This window comes from Ambystoma mexicanum, chromosome 12 (genome assembly GCF_040938575.1).
Source record: "Ambystoma mexicanum isolate Mex_15411 chromosome 12, UKY_AmexF1_1, whole genome shotgun sequence".
NCBI classification, from domain to species: Eukaryota; Metazoa; Chordata; class Amphibia; order Caudata; family Ambystomatidae; genus Ambystoma; species Ambystoma mexicanum.
In genome coordinates, this window is record NC_090936.1 from 619410442 (window position 1) to 619429555 (window position 19114).

Below are 19114 nucleotides of genomic sequence, written 5' to 3' on the forward strand. Positions count from 1 at the left end.
CTTTATTTTAGTGAAATGTTATACAACTGATGTGTAAATAAATGTATATTCTTTTACTCTTGAGTCAGTGTGTGTTTGTTTGAATCATAGTAATTGCTGTCCTTTGTGTAACTATTGATACTGCTCACTTACTCTCGAGATAAATCTGGCTGCTCAGCCATCGCTACCACTTTACTGTGTAGTACAGGCTTGTACCAAAGGTGAATTTTAACTGTCACTTGTAGTCTTAATTTTGTGTGGTGTTTCCAAAGGGTACTGCATACAATTCTGCCTAACAATAACATAAGCAGTCCCAATTATAGAGGCACAAGGCCTGGTTCATCTTGCGCTATCAGAATAAGAGGAACGTTCCAGGCACACAGTGTGGTGTAACTGCAAATGGTGGGCCCAGATATTATCAAATGCACCCAAGACCCAAGAAACATGAAGTGTGTGGAGTTACCCTATCTGATGGTCAAGGGGCGGAAGTATGTCAATAATAACTGCCAGGATAGCACGCTACCTTGCTTGGCAGAAGAACTGGTAAAATATAGCAATGAAAGGATAGCACGAGTGGTCAACTTCTGTGCGCAAATCAGGACAGAGCATATCACCAAGATGACATGGATTGCAACAATGGAAAATCTGCTGCAAGGAAGAAAAATATAGACTCTGTTCCTGCAGCAAATGTACAGTCTTTGTCGACACAAATGAACATTGTAATACAACTCTCTTCATCACAGATATGAAGAAAGGAACAGCGGCGCGGGTGGATTACTACTGGATCTGTGGCCGACAATCTTACTTGCACCTCCCAGCATCGTGAAGGGACTGTTGTTTACTGGCCACATAGCATTCAGTGCACCTGAAGGGGTGAGTGCTGCCTGCAGAGGGGCCAACGAGTTTCCCCACAGTGCAAACTGAAGTTTCATGCCCAAGCAAGAACCCAACATCCGGCTAGGAAAAGAACAGTTCCAACAATCGTAGAAGATGAAAAGGTTGAATTACATTTCTAAAGGCTCTTCCACATTGCTTGCTGAAATACTAGAAGAATATAGGCTTTTCAGTTCAATAGATTCTTTTTTGCCTCTTTTCTGTTGCCAAGAGTGCAGGCTGCAGCCAATGGCAAATGGCTGCAATTCATGAGGTGGGAACTAGTCCAGCTCACGAACAACACAGAGAAGGGGTTCAACATGATCAAGGTCGAGTTGCGGGCGTTAACACTTATGACACAGCAACATCGCTACATGCTGGATATGTTAACAGCAATGGAGGGTGGGGTTTGCAAAACATTGGTCAATTCCTGTTGTACATTTGTACCTCCAGAGGATTCAGTAAATGCATCATTATCCCACATCATTGCAGCCGTCCATGGCCTGGGTGTTCGCATGAAGAAGGAGGGAGGAATTCAGGACAGATATTGGCTGAATATGACATTTAACTGGGCCCCATCATGGCTAGAAGCGATTGAGAAGATTTGAATGCCCATCAATGTGTTCATCCTGGTCATCTTCTGAACTTGCCAGCTGGTCCTTTGATGCTGTACCACTGTGGCACCTGATAATGCAAGAATGATGGTATCAATTGGGGGTTCAAAAGCACCTCTTGAAACAAAAAACATTGAAGTGCAAACCAATGTCCTACAGGGTGGCCCAAAGTATGAAATGTTCCCCATCCTGTATGGAGATGAAGTTGAATCTCTATACCACACAATCATTTCACCACCCCCTGATCCAGAAAATTACACATAGGTTTGGATGGACTTGGCAGGGGAAGAGAGTTGTATTTATATGTCTTGTTCACCTGAGGAGTACATACGTAGGGGGGGGGAGTTTGCGATCAGTGTGCAGGGCGTGGGTGACAGTAAAAAGGAATAAACCATATGTGGATGTAGAAACTGGGGAGTGGGAGCGGAGCACTATTCCAGAATTTGTTACTGTAGAAGCAATGAAATGTTGGGAAGGGGGTAGCCCCGTTCCCCCTAGGCACTTTAAAGTAAGGTGAGATGCATTTGAGGCATTGCGATGAGCCAGGGGGGAGGTGGACAGTGAGAGGGACACCTTTGCTAATATAAGCAATCATAGTGTAACCATATGTCATCACTATTCAGCGTAGATATTAATAATCATAGGTAGAAGAAAAGGCTTGCATGGTAAATGTGCATTACGTGTACTGGGTGCAAATCCACAAGGCCACAGAAATCTCCAGTCATGCCCGAGCTCCCATAAGGACAGTTCACACAACTTACACACCACACTGCAAATTCATTGTTCTTGAAAGTGTTGCAAAGATGTGTCTTTCACCCAAAAGGAATGTGCCCTGCAAGGCCATGATCAGACACTGGCGCCTGGTGTGCATGTTATCTCGCATTGGCCAAAGCATGACCAAGCCCATCCCTGAGTTATATAGCCCATATAACTGACTGAACCCTAAGATCTCTGAATTCCATGACACCAGGTATCCTTTGACCACCAACCCCAAAGTAACGAGTCCTGAAATGTTCAAAGAGGATGGACAGGGCTTATCATTGAAGCGACAATTGTATGAGTTGTATTGAGAGTTGCTGGGAGGGATAAATTATAGTTCAAAATGAGGGTGGAGACCTTAGAGCTGGATGGCACGGAGGGAGTGAGTGAACTGTGTGGGTGAAGGTTAGAGTGCCCCAGGACCTCCTGTGTGTCGGTCTTAAGGCCTGCCAAGTGCACAGTATGAGTGATAAACAAGCTGTATAGTTGGAGTTTAATTAATTTGTTTTATGACCTCCAACGTGAGAAGAAGATGCACAGCACCCACATGATGGAAGACAGAAGGTCTGGGCTGGTACCAATAAACTGCCATCCCATATGAATAAAGGCAGTACCTGTATAGGGTCCATCCAATCAGCCGCACAGGTTTTTACTGTACTTTGTTGCATCACTATGATGCTGTGTACCTTCAAAGGTTTCTGCTTGTACCTCTTTTTAGCAGAACATTCTTAGCAGCAGAGTTCTTTGCTGGTGCTCTCATCTGGTGTGAGATCAGATTTGTTATCCTTAAAAGATCAACTTGGGCCTTTCTACCCTGGTGGGTTGTATTCTCTCTGGTGTGAGCGTTCAGGGGCGTCCCTTCATGTTTAATAAAATAATGCTGGCACCAGGTTGATTGATGCATCTCTAAGGCTATTAAATATTTTGGTGTTAATCTCTTACCCACCACCTAACTATTCCATAGCGCCCCTGCCATTTCTTGACCTCTAAATCATCTAGGGCACACAGGCGGAGTGTCTGAGAGTTGGGTGTTTGAATGTGCAAAGTTTATTTTTCCTCTGCATTACGTTTCCACTCTGCATTGAACTGATTGTACATCATTTTTTCTTCCTGTAATAAATATATCTTTTTATAAATAAAATATGTTTACAATTCATAAAACGGTCTGGTTCTTTAATATGTGGTCCTATTTAATATGTAAAATTACACACATCACTTGTTGATTGTTTTATTTTATTTTTATTTTATTCAGAAATGTAACTGAATTGTGACAGGGTCAACAATTTTTAGAGAAACAGTTTCTATGTTTTTAATCACACGTAAGTTAAGACACAGAGTAGAACTGTGTGGTTGTTCCAGATGCTAACTTTTTTATTTTCACAGATAACATACTTCTATACCTGTCAATGTCCCTTAGTCTTAATATATTTCCAACAACTTCATGCCGGCCATGTTCGCCCCATAACCATTGAACATAAAGACACAACTATGTATTATAAACAACATATTTTTATTAATATGTAAAACAATGATGTTCATTCAGATTGTATTCACAATAGTTTGAGTTATCAGATCCTGCACGATGATCCTATCGGCTACAAATTCCGATGTATCAGCAATTACTTCATAGACAGACTGTCTTTCAATGCGTTGATAAGCAAACATACATAATAGGGAAATGGTTGACAACAATTCATAAAGTTCCCTGTCAAACAGCCACTGTCCTTTAATGCAGGGAAAATTCTGTTGCAAATTGGCCACTTTCAATCAAAAGGCGGGGCCCACTGTCGAATATTAAACTGCAAAAAATATCTTTGTGGTGCTTTTGCCAGTAGTTGTCTATTAGCGGGTGGCTGGTGTTGATTCATATGTTTGCAATACATAAATAATTGTTACATTCCCTTCTGCATATCTCCATTGGTGTTTCCAGATAGCAAAACAGCAGTGGACATATAGTACTCAGATGCTCTTTAAGTAAATCGATCAATAATCATTGCACACATCCAACAGCGAGTTTCATATTAAATTGATTGCTTTCCAACAGGTGTTCATTTTTTATTTCCTGCAACTAAGTGCAAATACATATCAAATCATCTACAGTCTCAATCCTCATAGGTCAGTTTATGGGGCCCCATGCATGTTGCTCTACCATACTGTCTTTGGTATACTTTATCCCCCCACTTGCAAACAGTTTTTTGAAGGATTCTTATAACACACATCGGACACCCCCGTCTAAACTGCTTCATTTCCAGAATGGGATTATTCGCCGATTGTATAGCCCGAACTGTTTTAGATATGCATTGTTCAGTCCCTTCGCCAACCCTTAGCTGTGTTAGCAACTGTATCACTTGCATCATTTCTTCAAGCGCTCAACATGTGACATATTTTACATAGCCAATTATCTGTATAAGATATTTCCAAACACTTGTGAGTATCCTGTCGGTGATCATCAATTTTATAACCTGAGAACCATCTGTGAAAGTGTTGTTTTAAACACTTTTTCACCACAATGGCTCAATGGCTGTAAAACCCTGTATGGCCTGAATATCAATCCAGGTCACAGCCAATGGGACCGTATCATCTTTAATGCTACTGGTCTCCATTAACGAAACACAGGCCTTACACAGGCTATTATTGCAATCCCCTGTGTTTTCAATTTGGTTCGAGCATCAAACACAGTGGCCCTCATTACGACCCTGGCGGAGATCCATGGTGCAATATGCACCATGGAGCATGGCGGAAAGCTGTCGATACCGCCATGGGGGTTGGCGGATTTACCGCCCCATTCCGACCTTGGCGGGGCGGTAAATCCCCAATCCCCATTTTACCCTTCCCCATTCCCATTTTCGCCCCATAGGGTATAATGGGAGTGGGGAAGGCGTTAATTACGCCACCGTAAATTACGGTGGCGTAATTAACATCAAGGTCCCGTAGCGCCATGGATTTCTCCGCCCGGAAAAACCAGGCGGAAAAAGGCTCCATGGCGCTACGGGAACTCGTAGTAAGGCGGACGGGTCCGCCACGATTACCGCTGGCGTAAACCCACTCCGCCAGGGTCGTAATGAGGCCCAGTAAATATTGATAGTTTCTGCTGCAGCTTGGTTCTCTTCAACGCCGTCCACTTTATCGGGGTTAGAGGTTGTCAACAAAACAGAAACGCACGGTTTTAATATAGCTTGTTCTTACGGCCAACAAACACTCACTTTAAAATATACCCACCGGGTAACAGGCCGTCCGATAGCCAGGGTGTTTGGACCCCTGTTTTTCCCACTGCTCCAGTGGGGTGAAGTCAGTCCCCGGTGTCATGGCTGCCTGCAGAACCATAGATTCATATCCACTGGCTTCAGAACGCAGATCAGCTGCGGATTGTTCCCCAGGTACCACACCCAACGGCTGCTTCAGAACCAGATTATCTCCATTCCAGGTCATCATTTCCAGATTAGCAACTTCTACAGGCACATGCTCCTGAATGTTTTGAATGCAATCTGCAACAGACCGTCCCATAACCATAACAGTGAGCCGCATATCTCTGCCAACAGAGAGTGTAGACATGTTCTCACAGAGCTCCCAGGTCTTTTGTTCTGCCATTAAGCCCTGTGCACGTTTCAGCTCATCACCCCATTAGACAATAAGGGGTATAAATATCCTCAGAGCCCCCGGGGCTTCCACGGAGTGTTTTCCTGTTGTTGTAAATGTAGCCGTTCATATTCGTCATTTCCTGAATAGCTCCTTGAAAGGGGAAAGAGCGCCTGTGTTTCCCAGGCTTACCACAATGGCTATACATCCAGCTTGTAAGCCCCTCCACATAGGCCATCATAGCTTTAGGGCCGTCCCATTAGATCAAAATGTCTATCAAACATTGTTGGGATTCTTAAAATATATTAAATGTATATAAAGAATATTGGGGTTCAATAGAATTGCTATTAAAAGCTTTGGGGGGCTTATCAATTTGATATAAAATGTATATCCACTTCCTATCACCCCGGGCGGGAACCCTCTGTGACATCATCAATGCGTCACTCTGCAAAACCCTAGATTTGCGGTCCCCATCTTCAGAGCTCACTTTGCTCTCGGCGCTCCACCAAGCAACATCGTCCAGCGCTACTCCCATCTTTATATAGATTTCATATAAAATTCATATTCGCTTATATCAAAACTAATATACATTAGAAAACACTTCCTATAAAAATATACATTTAATATAAAAACGATATCAAACATTTTTCATATGGTTTTTAAATCAAATTGATATTGTTTATATGAAAGCACATCAAAAAGGGGAGGGACTAAGACCGAAAACAGGGGGCGTGACGCCCTGTCAAAATGTAACATGAGACAAAAGAGGGCTTCTTCTACTACTCACCCAGAAGGAGCTGTAGTTTCATTGTTTGAGCGGGTTTACATGCAGAAGCAGTAATAGTGTCATGGAGATCAGTAGAAAAAGTTTGAAAAAGGTGAAAAGTGTTACTGGCTGTGAAGTAACAGCACAGAAGTAAAAGGTTATTAACACATATTGTCAATGTTAACATGTGCACTCATGTTTAACTTTTTAGGGAACCGTCCATGCACTGATTGTTCACCAGAGCAAGTATGTGGATGCTTTATGATGGAAGGCTGACAGTGCTACTGGACATGTTATTGGCAAAGATAAGTGCATTTAATGCTGTTCATAATGACCCTATTAACGTCTGTACTATTGCAATACCTGAATAATCGCAGAACCCATTCTCATACAAATGAAACTAATATTTTTTTTATGAAAATCAAGTTTTGAAACTTGTAACCTAGCAGGCAGTAGGGATTTCCTTTCAAGTACACAAAACTTGCTTACATATATATATATATATATATATATATATATATATATATATATATATATATATATGTAATACAAGTACCTAGCATCCTTAGCATTTGAAAATGTGTCTGTGACGAGCCCGATACATGTGTGCACTAAGAAATATAGTTTGGTATTATGCACATTGGCTGTGCACATTCTGAACTGGCACTTTCATCCCCATCATGGTCATTCTCCATGCCATCATTGTCACATGCCCCATCAGAGTTTTCATTGCGTAGAGAAATATTCCTGTGTGTGCAATATTCTGGAGAATATTGTCATGCGCATTGCATCTATTTCACAAACCCTTTCAAGTGCAGTGTATAACATATTGCACCATCTCTCCATCGTCTAAAAAAGTCAACGCAGACTGCAACTTACACTTTGCAGATGGCATTTACTAATGGATTCCTAAGGTGTCCACCTGCTCTTTAATAGATGCTAAAGCAAGGCCGATGCCATAGAAATCAATTTTTTTTTTTTACACATCTCATGCAAGTGTAAACAAAGGGTACATACGCGATGGAGGAGGAACGCCTGGCAGAGATGTACACTGTGCTCTGTGCCCATTTCTGCCTTGTGAGCACACGAAAATGGGCTGGATCGGTTAATGGGTGCATAAAAGCATTTCAACTTGTTTTTACACCTCGATTTGCACGTTCCACAAGCCACAAAACGATCCCCATACATGCCGAACCAATCCTGAGGTGGAGCAGGATACAGGTAAGAAAAGCATCAGTTAAACAGTGCTTTTCACACAGCCACTGCACCATTTATTTGCCTGATATTAGAAGGATCATTAGATGTATTTGTTTTTTCGATTACATGTCTTTACTCATGCAAGGTGTTGGGGTAACACATACATGTTCATGTTTCAGTCAAATCTGAGAAATGCTACAAAGTACCTTATCTAGTGAGTTCAGGGATTCCAATGCCTTTCTTCCATATGGGCATGTCTTACTGTTTAGCCATCACCTCAAAATCTCCCATGGGTAAAGCAGACAAACCCGAGAAACCCTTTGTGGTGTGAAGATGGATTGGCTGGCATTACAAAACAGCTGTATGCTGGTGCAAGTGTAGCCTTTGCAATTGGCTAGGACAAATCTGTTCCTCCGTGGCTTCTTTGTGGCAGGCACCAGCCCTGTCTTTTGAGGGTAAATCCACCAATGTCATAGAAACCTCTCTCTTGATGTGAGCATTCATCAGACTTGAGTGCACCTGTGACCAAGTATATTGGCATGCAGCGCATTATTTTTGAAAGTCTAAGGGTGTCTATGGTGACTCTATGGGGAGCCAGTGATGCAGTGCCTTGGTGCTCTTTGAAGGTTCAGGTTTACATATATTGCTTTAAGCGTGTGCTCTCCATATCATATGTGACAGGTCTGCCATGTCTTCTGCTGTGAATCTGTTTCTCTACAAGAAACATTCCTAGTTCACGTAGTCTTTTGGAGGTTTTGCTCGCGTTAGAGAGAGCCGCTGCTCTGCCGCAGAGCTAATGTGACCATGAAAAAACTTGGTAGGGAGTTGCTGCAAGGTCACCATTTTGATTGGCCTTTTGGATTGTGTAACTGTGCTTGTTTGTACATTGTGCTCTGTGCGCCTCTGTCAACCTGTGTGTAAATGGTTCCTGCAGTGGGAACACTGAGTTGATTCGAAAGCACAGTGTCAGGGCACATGCTTGCTGCAGTACTAAGAACGTGGGCTTCCAAACCTTCTGTGTAGTAGTTCCCCCTCCTTCCTGACATGTGGAATATTTGCCTTCTATGTCACCTGCTTGAGACCCAACCCTCACATTAGGCAGTAGCTCAGAATGTCCAGGTCATGCACATCCTGTTGCCATGCCAGAGCTGCCTGACTCCGTGCAACCTCAGCAAGTGTGTCTGTACCTCCAGCTCTGAGGACTGCCACAGAGGTGGTTGGAAAGGCAGGAAAGTTGAATTTGGAAGTTTCTGAGAATTTAGGTAATTGCTGTCAGGTTGCAATTATGGGGTTAAAGTGATCCCTGACCGCCCACCACAATCCTCCCCGTCAGTGTTCTGCAGAGAAGTGGACTTGGCCTTGGAAGAACTAACCAATACTCTTTGGAGAGGTTCAGTTACAGGCCCAGTTGTTACACATGTTTTCCCAGTTCTCCCTTGACGGTTTAGGAGATCCATTTCATTCAACTGCCCTTGTGATATGGTTCTGCTCCCAGTGTATCCATTCCCTGTTTTCACACTGGACTCCACAACATCTTCTTCACATTCTGTGTGTTTCAGTGAGTGTGCACTGTCAATGCCATGGATGTGACTATTTTGTTTGAAGATCCAGTGCCCTTCAAGGAGTCCCAGTCAAGATACTGGTATGATATATAAGGTATCAATTTCATTGGGAGAAGTGAAATAATGTATGGTGGTATGAAATAGGTTGCAGCAAGCAGATCTTGGTGGGTTCCCCGCTGCAAATATCACTAAAAACGGCTTTCTTTGCATTATAATGCAATTTTTCAGAGAATTGTCTGTCACGATTCGCTCCCTTCACTCCTGTTCCCACCACTTGGGGGCATGATTTGGGGTTTATTCCCTACTGGACTTTCCTTCCGAACCATATGCTACAGTGCTGTGATGAAAAGCGCTAAACTCTTATTTTCCAAGCAACTTCCCTTCCGGATCCATTCCAGGTTTCTGGCATGCTGCTTTAATCAAATGACTATGCTTCCCAGAATGCCTGGCCCACTGCTTCATCTCCACCCTTGCAGGACAAGGTTGGGTGGAGGATAGGCAACACCTGTGGCTGCAGGTGCAGCAAGCAGCACACCTGAGGCGTGTGCTCGTTAAGCAGCTTTGAAAGCCTCCGTTTGCTTCAGTCCAGCGCTGGTCATTGATGCAGTGTTCCTGTTTGTGACTGGTCCCTTGTTCCTGGTTCTTAGCTTTGTGCCTAGTTCCTAGTTTCTATTTCTTGTTCCTTATCCCTGGATTTCGAATTTAATGTGCTTAATTGTGATTTATGCTTCCTAGATACCCTTTCTGTCTTCCTCTGTTTGCAGCTAGCATTTGTCTGTGCTTTCCTTTTTGGTACAGCCCAGTTTGCCTGTGTTCTATATTTCTTTGACTTTGCCCTTTGCTTTAGTCTTTCCCCTTTATAGATTTAGCTCCCTGCCTTTTTCCTTGGATGGGTGGGGGAGGTTTGCCTTTGTAATTTAGTTTTCTCTGCTCCTGTTCCTTTACTTTCTCTTGGAATTCATTCCAGATTTTCCCTTGCACTTCTGCATTTATTTCCCATTGATTATTAGGTGTGGTGTGCTGTTGTAGCTAGCTCCTGTGTGAATGCCTATGTTTTTCTCACTATTCTGTAATCACTATTCCTACTTGCCGCTTGTCTTGAGTCTTATGTATTTAGTTATCCTTCCACTGTTATAGCCTTTATGGGTCCCTGTTTGGTCAACAGGGATCGTGGGCTTTGCTGACATTCAAGTGGTAATTCTCGTCCTCATGAGAACTGTTTTCAAGTTACCTTATTCAATACCATCAAGACTGTTAGCTCACAGATCCTGTCGTTGATTGCCCTGTACGTGGGCTTAGCGCTGTCAGTACCTGTAACAGCAATTGTGGGTAAGGAGCTTGACGACTTTCCTTGTAATCATAAGGAGCTTCTAAGTGCTTACCCCACGTCCATTTTCATATATTTGTATTGTTGTCACACTCTATTTGCACTCCTGGGTTTTAGTATACATGTGTCTTGGTTCCTGTGTGCATGTTGTTTGACTCAAGGCTATTCACTGTGTGATCTTGTGCACATTTCCCCTGCCATATTCACTGCTTTGTCCTCACCTGACAGAATGACCAGCCCACTATTCCCATTGAATATGGCACATTTAAGAAAGAAAGGCAGCAAGGCCGCTAACAAGTTTGTACAGAAAGTTTCCCCTACATTTACCTGTGACAATCAAATCGCTAGTCCTGACATAAATTAACTCCTTGTCATGAATGGGCATTTATGTACAGAGTATTTTTCCCACAGGATGGCCCATCTTACATTGCCTGATCCTAGTTCTGTCTTTTATTCTGATCCAAATTCTATGTCAGCACAAGCCTTAGCAGCAGAAAACAACACACTGTTAGGCTTATTACACAAGAGTACTGTCGTTCTTGAACCCCATGATTCCAGTTATGCTTCACCTCAGATTGAACAGTTTCATGATACAAACATAAAGAATGCAGGGGTTCCTTGCATAACTTCTATTTTCTACCCACAGTCTATAGCATACTCCTCTGCACAAGTACATACTGTAGTCCCTAATGCCAAGGGGTCTGATGTCAATAGTTTGCTTAAGGGAAACGCAGACCAAGTTGGTCAGAGAAAGAATAAATCACAGAACCTGCAAGCATTAAATGATAATGTACAATCGGTGCACATCCAGATTGCTAGTGCAGGATCCAGCCCTATTGCCACCATGCCTCCCACTGTGCCTGTCAATCTGAAAAAATGAATACCCTTCATTTGGATGATAGACGTATCTTGATGGCCGAAGGCCAACCGTTTTATGAACAGAATTATAGAAATACAGACTGCTATGCTTGACCAACAAGCGGCCATTTTAAACATAGCAAGAATCACCATTTTGCTTGTTAACCATTGCTCATTGCTTTCTGTCTAAACTGCTTTGCAGCTTGCAATTCTTGCGAATTCTGCGTACTCTGCTCAACTGTTAAAATTGTTGTCTGAATATGAAAGGGCAAGGCCCGGGGACTGAGGAGTTCGTTGAAACTCCTCATGAGCTGCCCAGAAAGGAATGCCCACGCTCCCTCTCTGTAGACTTGAGGGAGAGCTGCAGGGCATTTAATCATTTCACAGCTGCCAGTCAGTCTCGTACTGTGATAGAATATGTTAGAATAAAGCAGCTCAAGGCTTGAATTATGTTCTTCTTACGGCACCCCTTCACAAAACCTTTTAGAGCGTGTCGGCTCCCAGGACACGAATAGCACCTCATAGATAGCAAAGCTTGGAATGTGACTCTTCCCCCGTGTGCAGCTTGCTTCCAAGAACAGAAGCACTGTGTTCTGTTCAACAACTATTGATGCCTCTGCACTTTCTAAATTGCACATTGTTACTAGAATAGACAACGAAAGTGTCATAATTGTCATACTCGTCGGAAATGTCCATCATCATCCCGAGTTCAAAGAAACTCAATAAAAGGCGGGTGTTAAACATGACATAGCTGATTGTATGATATGCATTTTGTATATATGCAACTGATGTACGTAATTCGCTCTCTTGCGTCCCTCGAGGTCTAGAGAATACACGTCGCGGGGCGTGAGACCATAGTTGGTCAATTGGGACTATTTTGCTTGCAATAAACCCTAACATTGGGAATTTGAACCTTGTGTCTGGTGCATCCTTTCGTGTATGGTTATTGCCTTGTTTCCACATCGCGAGGGACCCCTAAGGGCCCCTTTCATGCCAACTGATAGTGATGTACAGTTAATGCAGGGCATGCTAAAAGCTAAGCTTGAGGAGTTAAGACAAGAATTCATTTATTTACAAAAGGAGAATAAAACCTTGCAGTCTTTACTGAATGCACCTCAGACTTTATCCGTTGATGTTGATGAAGTGAATACTGTTCAGTCTCTGAGTGCAGAGACTTTAGTAAACCATGATATTTGTCAATATGTAAGATCTATTGGAAGTGAAAATCTTTCTTCCAGCACAGCGCTTAATCAGGACACATTTTCTGACAACTGTCCTGCTGTTTGTCAGGGATTGCAGTTAGCTGAAGATTTACTAGGCACTCCTTTACCTAAGAATTCCAGTGTAGCAGCTCATCATAACCCTGAACTAGCACACATGCAAGCTTCTGATTTCCAAACACAATCCACAATGGTGGCATACACAGATTCAGTCACTACAGTAGGCTTAGGCTCTGCTCTTGATCCAGCTGCTGAGACTGAAGTAAATGTTCAAACTGATATGGAAAACGATGCTACCGCTGTGTTCACTCTTCCTTCTGCCAATTTTGGTCACAACAAACAGTCAGAGACAGTACAGATTTCATGTTCTGATGGACACATTCCACAGTATACACAACCAAAAACCCGGCAGGTGATTGCTGAACTATTGATTGTTAATCTGCCACTTTCAGAAGCTAAGACAGATGAATGGACAATTGACGAAATCCTGATTAACAGAGACTTTACTATGTTGATTCCTCTGGTGGATTTTGACTTCTACAATGAAAGTGTCATCCACTAAGGAAAGGGACTGCAAGGGTATAGCTCAGTCTTTGGTTACTTGTGCCAAGGAGACTACTGCCCTAAAGGTGCCTTCCATTCCTGAGCCACAGATGTGTCTGTCGACTTCTGAGACTTCAGTCTGTCCTCCTGCAACAATTGACTCTTGTATGATCCTGTTTACAGCTCTGCAGTCATCTTTGGCACAAGTGTCTTCAATCAATGAACCGCTGCCATGTCTGCCATTTACTCAAGATCCTCCACCATGCACATGGTCAGTCCCAAAGACCTTGATATGTTTGTCTTCAGCTACCAAGATTGCTCCAGCTTGCATGCCTTCAGCTTCAAAGTCTCCTCTGGCATGCCTGTCTTCAGCTACAGTGACTCATCAAGCAGATCATTCTTCAGTCATAGAGCCTCCGGCAGTCCATCCTAAGTGCATGCCTTTTACACAAGACAATTCTCCCAACTGCTTGAATTTAGAATCAGAGCCTCCCGAATATGCAGAATCAGAGTTTGAGACTTTTGCCAACATGCCTGCAATGTCCTCACTTCCTGCTTGTCTGCTCTTTGGCAGAAAGGCTAACAGAGCATCTTCCATTGTCTAATGCATGTTGCACTAGCCTGCCTTCCTCCTCAAGGACTTATAAGTGTCCGCTCCCAGTAACTGAGTTTCCTGGGCCTTCCAACTCTGCCTCAGATCCTGCAAGTCCTTCATGCCTTTCTTTGAGCCATGAGTATCTTCCTCACCAGAAGCCTGCCTATGACTCTTCTAGACTGCAGCCTGATTCTATGCATTCCAGTCCATTTGCCTTTGTCCAAAGGCCACCATTTCCATCATTGCCACCTCCAAAGAAAAAGCACTCCGATCATGGAAAGAAGATGCCTCGGCGGGTGGTGGGCACCAGAAGATGGCTGTGGGAGGGGGTGGATAGTCACGATTCGCTTCCTTTGCTCCCATTCCCACCACTTGGGGGCATGATTTGGGGTTTATTCCCTACTGGACTTTCCTTCCGAACCTTATGCTACAGTGCTGTGATGAATTGGAGCGCTAAATCCTTATTTTCCAAGCTACTTCCCTTCCGGATCCATTCCAGGTTTTTGACAGCCAGCATGCTGCTTTAATCAAATGACTACGCTTCCCAGAATGCCTGGCGCACTGCTTCATCTCCACCCTTGCAGGACAAGGTTGGGTGGAGGATAGGCAACACCTGTGGCTACAGGTGCAGCAAGCAGCACACCTGAGGAGTGCGCTCGTTAAGCAGCTTGAAAAGCCTCTGCTTGCTTCAGTCCAGCGCTGGTCATTGATGCAGTGTTCCTATTTGTGACTGGTCCCTTGTTCCCGGTTCTTAGCTTTGTGCCTAGTTCCTAGTTTCTATTTCTTGTTCCTTATCCCTGGATTTTGAATTTAATGTGCTTAATTGTGATTTCTGCTTCCTAGATTCTCTTTCTGTCTTCCTCTGTTTGCAGGCAGCATTTGGCTGTGCTTTCCTTTTTGGTACAGCCCAGTTTGCCTGTGTTCTATATTTCTTTGACTTTGCCCTTTGCTTTAGTCTTTCCCCTTTATAGATTTAGCTCCCTGCCTTTTTCCTTGGATGGGTGGGGGAGGTTTGCCTTTGTAATTTAGTTTTCTCTGCTCCTGTTCCTTTACTTTCTCTTGGAATTCATTCCAGATTTTCCCTTGCACTTCTGCATTTATTTCCCATTGATTATTAGGTGTGGTGTGCTGTTGTAGCTAGCTCCTGTGTGAATGCCTACGTTTGCCTCACTATTCTGTAATCACTATTCCTACTTGCCCCTTGTCTTGAGTCTTATGTATTTAGTTATCCTCCCATTGCTGTTATAGCCTTTATGGGTCCCTGTTTGATCAACAGGGTTTGTGGGCTTTGCTGACATTCAAGTGGTATTTCTCGTCCTCGTGAGTACTGTTTTTAAGTTACCTTATTCAATACCATCTAGAGTCTTAGCTCACAGATCCATAGGTAATAACTGGGACCACTTTTTGCTGGAAGAAGCTCACAATATGTGAATAAGAAAATGTTCCATACTTATACACCACAATCTTCACCTGTGAGATGAGATTTCGCAATTTGGAATCAACACTTGTTCGAAACATAGTACATGTAGTAGAGACACTAAACATGACTCCTAGATATTTATAGCTGTGAACCACCAAACGTTTTGATTTTTGAAGTGTCCCCTTGTAATTTCGTGATGACATCCTCACATTATACCCACAGATAACAATTTGGGTCTTCTCAGAAATAATAAGCAAATTATTAGCCTCAGCATATTCCTCAAGTTTAATTAGGAGGTTTTGGAGACCCCTCTGAGATGTTAAAACCAAATCATCTGCGTATAACAACCAAGCCACCCTTTGATGACCTAGGGGCATCTGCTACGGCCTCCAGAAATTTCCTTCGCTTACCTAGGATAAATAAATTAAAAAGTGTGGAGGCCAGAATGCAGCACTGTTTTAAGCCCCGGCTAGTTCCAAAGACAGCAGACAGCAAACCATTAAGAGTGAGCCGGACCTGCATTGTGGTGCCTGTGTGTAATAATTTGATCAAAAATAGTAGAGTGGTAGGAGATTAATAAGCACTCAATTTAGCAAACAGGAGATGCCGACCTATTGAATGAAAGGCCACACAGAAGTCCACAAACGCCATATAAAGTGGTTGCTTCCGTGTGGCCCCTTGAGCTTTTAACATTGATAGCGTTATGATGTTCGGAATAGTGCCAAGACCTGTAACAAATCCAGATTGGAAAGGGTCCCTTAGATAAATGGTATCAGTCCAATTAATAAGATGTTTTAGCATAATGCGGCTATACATTTTGCCAGGAGCATCCAAGAGAGCTGTAGGTCTATAGCTCCCAGGATTCTGGTGGTCGCCCTTTTTATAGATCGGTAGCACTATAGAGTGCATCCCAGATTGTGGTATTTGTTGAGAGATGTTTATCTGGCTAAAGAATTTGTACAAAATAGAGGCCCAGAGTTCTGGATGTTGTTTTAAGATGTTATTCGAAAGACCATCTGGCCCCGGGGCTCTGGACTCTCTCACCTGTTAAGGATTTCAGGCGACACACACCTTGGTCTCGAACTAGTATGCAGCACACAACTGAAATGCTTATCTCTTTATATTATATAGATTCAATATTGAGATGGTACACCACTCATATCACACCCCCTTTTCGAATACCCTGGGTCACAATGGACCATGAACCAGGCTGGTTGGTAAAATACAATATTTATGTATTTATTTTAACATTCAAAAGAAATCATACACTTTTTAATATGGGGCAGCAATCACCAGTGGGGTGATAATTACAATGAGAATGTGTGCAATGCACAGGGTTTACCTTTCTAGTGAAACATATACACAGCACAGCAGAATAGGAACACTTTTTGATTCAGGAAAGATAGCATCCAAGTTAGGATTTCCCCCTGCAATGTTCCCTTAACCCACAAATAATCTATTCTTAGTGGATAAACAGAAGCAACGGGTAATCAGGAATAAGAATCAGGAAACAGAATCCAAATCTGACCTTCTCTCCCACAATAAGAGAGAAAAACAGATTTTAAACACCTTGCAATGTGATGAAATGTGTGTTTAAAAACCCTGAAGCAAATATAATTCCTCATTAAAGCAACAATGCAAAGACACTAACAATCACAAAAAATGGATTACCAAAAGCATATAGTTCGAAAATGAGTGGAAAGTTTAAAACAGATTGCAGCAAAATGACATGTGTAAAAGTTGAATTTCTTTCAATTCCCGTTTTAATAAACTGAAATACACTGATTTGGAGTGCAGCTGGGGGATAGAGGTATATCACAAGGATATTCTGGAAGTGAAAGTAGGTCTCTATGAAACTGGATGAGTTATGCCAGATATAAAAAGGTACACTTTGAGTAAAATGAAACCGTGAAATAGGAAAGGAAATCAGTTGTGACAAGAACAGTTTTACTCTACACTAGAGTATTCAGGCTAGGCCACCAAAGATGGAAACAGTAAGATCCAAGGTTGATTCGCGATTTCAACCCTTTCACCCCAGCGCTCAATCCTGGCAGAAACCAGTCTGATGACTCGAAATATGACTAATGGCATAAGATTACACAAGACAAAATCAAGAAAGAGATGGCACTAGCACTAGAAATCAAGGGCAGGGTTGCACAGATAATTCTGACCGTTTTACAAGTTACCAGGATAAGGATTGGATGGCTTAGAGAGTGGCATAAGGACAAAGACAAGATAGGCTCTGGGTTTCTATGGGGTGGTGATTATACTCACAGTCCACTTTTTAGTTTTGGGATTTTGGACCGTCAATAGGTTCTGGTCACTACATGGCAGCGTGCCTCGCAAACAGCTGGACAGTTCTGGTCACCGCTGGCACTTCTGGAATGGCAATTCCGGTCACTGGATACTGAAGGTCAGCTGGATGGCAGGATTGCAGCAGGCATACAGTTAGTGAACAGCAAGCCAGGCTGGTTCAGGATGCAAAAAGGACCACAGCTCTCCCCTTTTTCGTGGGAGATTAGTGGGTTTTCAGAATTGAGGCCTTGCTGGGATAGGCTCAGCACTGCTTGGGTTTTGCAGTGGGCCCTTGAGTAGGGTCAGCAATGCTTTGGCCTTGAAGTGGAGTCTAGAATATGGATGTTGAATGGAACAGGAACGCTGGCGCAGGAACTTCAGGAAGAGTGTATCTAGAGTCTTGTCAGGGACTCTTATTTATAATGCATAGCACCATTTTGCTGTTTCTGCTTGGTGATGTGGGGAAATACTGTTGAGTGGGTCAACATATCCCACACACCTTATGTATATAGAACAGAATGTCATCTCTCTCAAAATTTAAATGAAACGGTAACATCTTTACATCTTTACATCTTTACATCTTCTCCTCTGGTGATAACATATGTAGGAAGAGCATACAAATTTGTAAAATGCAATACCAGCTCAGATTCCGTCACACTATTTGATTGTAAAATAGCTTGGGGTGGGACATAGCGTAGAATTTAAAGCCGCCCACAATTGGGCCATATTTTTAGTGTGAATTACTTGCAATATTATTTCTCCATCATACTGATATAGGTTTGCTTTTTGTGCTCGCAACCAATTTTTATGATTAGTTTTGATCTTGATTAAAGCAGCAGCCCTTCAATGGAGCGGCAACTTCATCGATTCCCCGTGTTCGTAGGTGGAAGAGTGTCTTCCTAGCTTTTACATCGGGATTGAAAGTATGTGGAGTCCTTGATCTTGCTGAATTGACAGATTTAGTGGTGCAATAGAGTTGCATCACATCATAGTAATTAGCAGAGTTGTCATAACTACGCTTCTTGGAGTTATAAAAAGCAGGAAAGAGTGTATCATTGAATTGGGACAAGGATGTTTCAGTCCATCTAATATGATTAGTCGCATTATTAAGTAACATGGACCCCTTGGCAAGGGGCTCGTGTGGTGGTTGCTGACAGTTGTCAACCGACCATTTCAACGAGATCACGTTGTGATTGCTATATTTAGAAGGGATAGCTCAAAACTTTGTTTTTCGGGAAAATAGCAAATAATCAACGTAAATGAAATCAATTATGGCTGCATGTTTGCTTCTTTTCCACGTGTGTTGGGGCGGAAAATCATTGTTAAAAGCTCCATTTACCATACATAAATTACGAGAGGATGTAAAGCTGTTCCATTCAAACATTCGAGGCCTATATTGTGACTGCCTTGGACTCAGACAATTCAAATTTAAGTCTCCCGCCATGATTATGTGTGCTATGTCAGAGGCCATGGCTACTCTATCAAACAATGCATTTAAATCCTGAAAAAAAAAATCATCTGAAATCGGCA

At 42.7% G+C, this 19114-nt stretch overlaps 1 long non-coding RNA gene across 3 annotated transcripts in view; it reads left to right on the forward strand.

Moving 5' to 3' along the window:
- The window catches only part of LOC138513910 (uncharacterized), a 519082-nt gene that overhangs the window by 378102 nt on the left and 121866 nt on the right, over positions 1-19114 (forward strand). The window contains exon 6 of one of the 3 annotated variants that reach the window (XR_011281844.1): positions 6779-6909. The exons of the other annotated variants lie outside the window; for them this stretch is intronic. This is a non-coding gene — a long non-coding RNA (uncharacterized lncRNA). Of the gene's footprint in view, positions 1-6778; positions 6910-19114 lie in introns of those variants that run through there. 3 annotated transcript variants of the gene reach the window in all.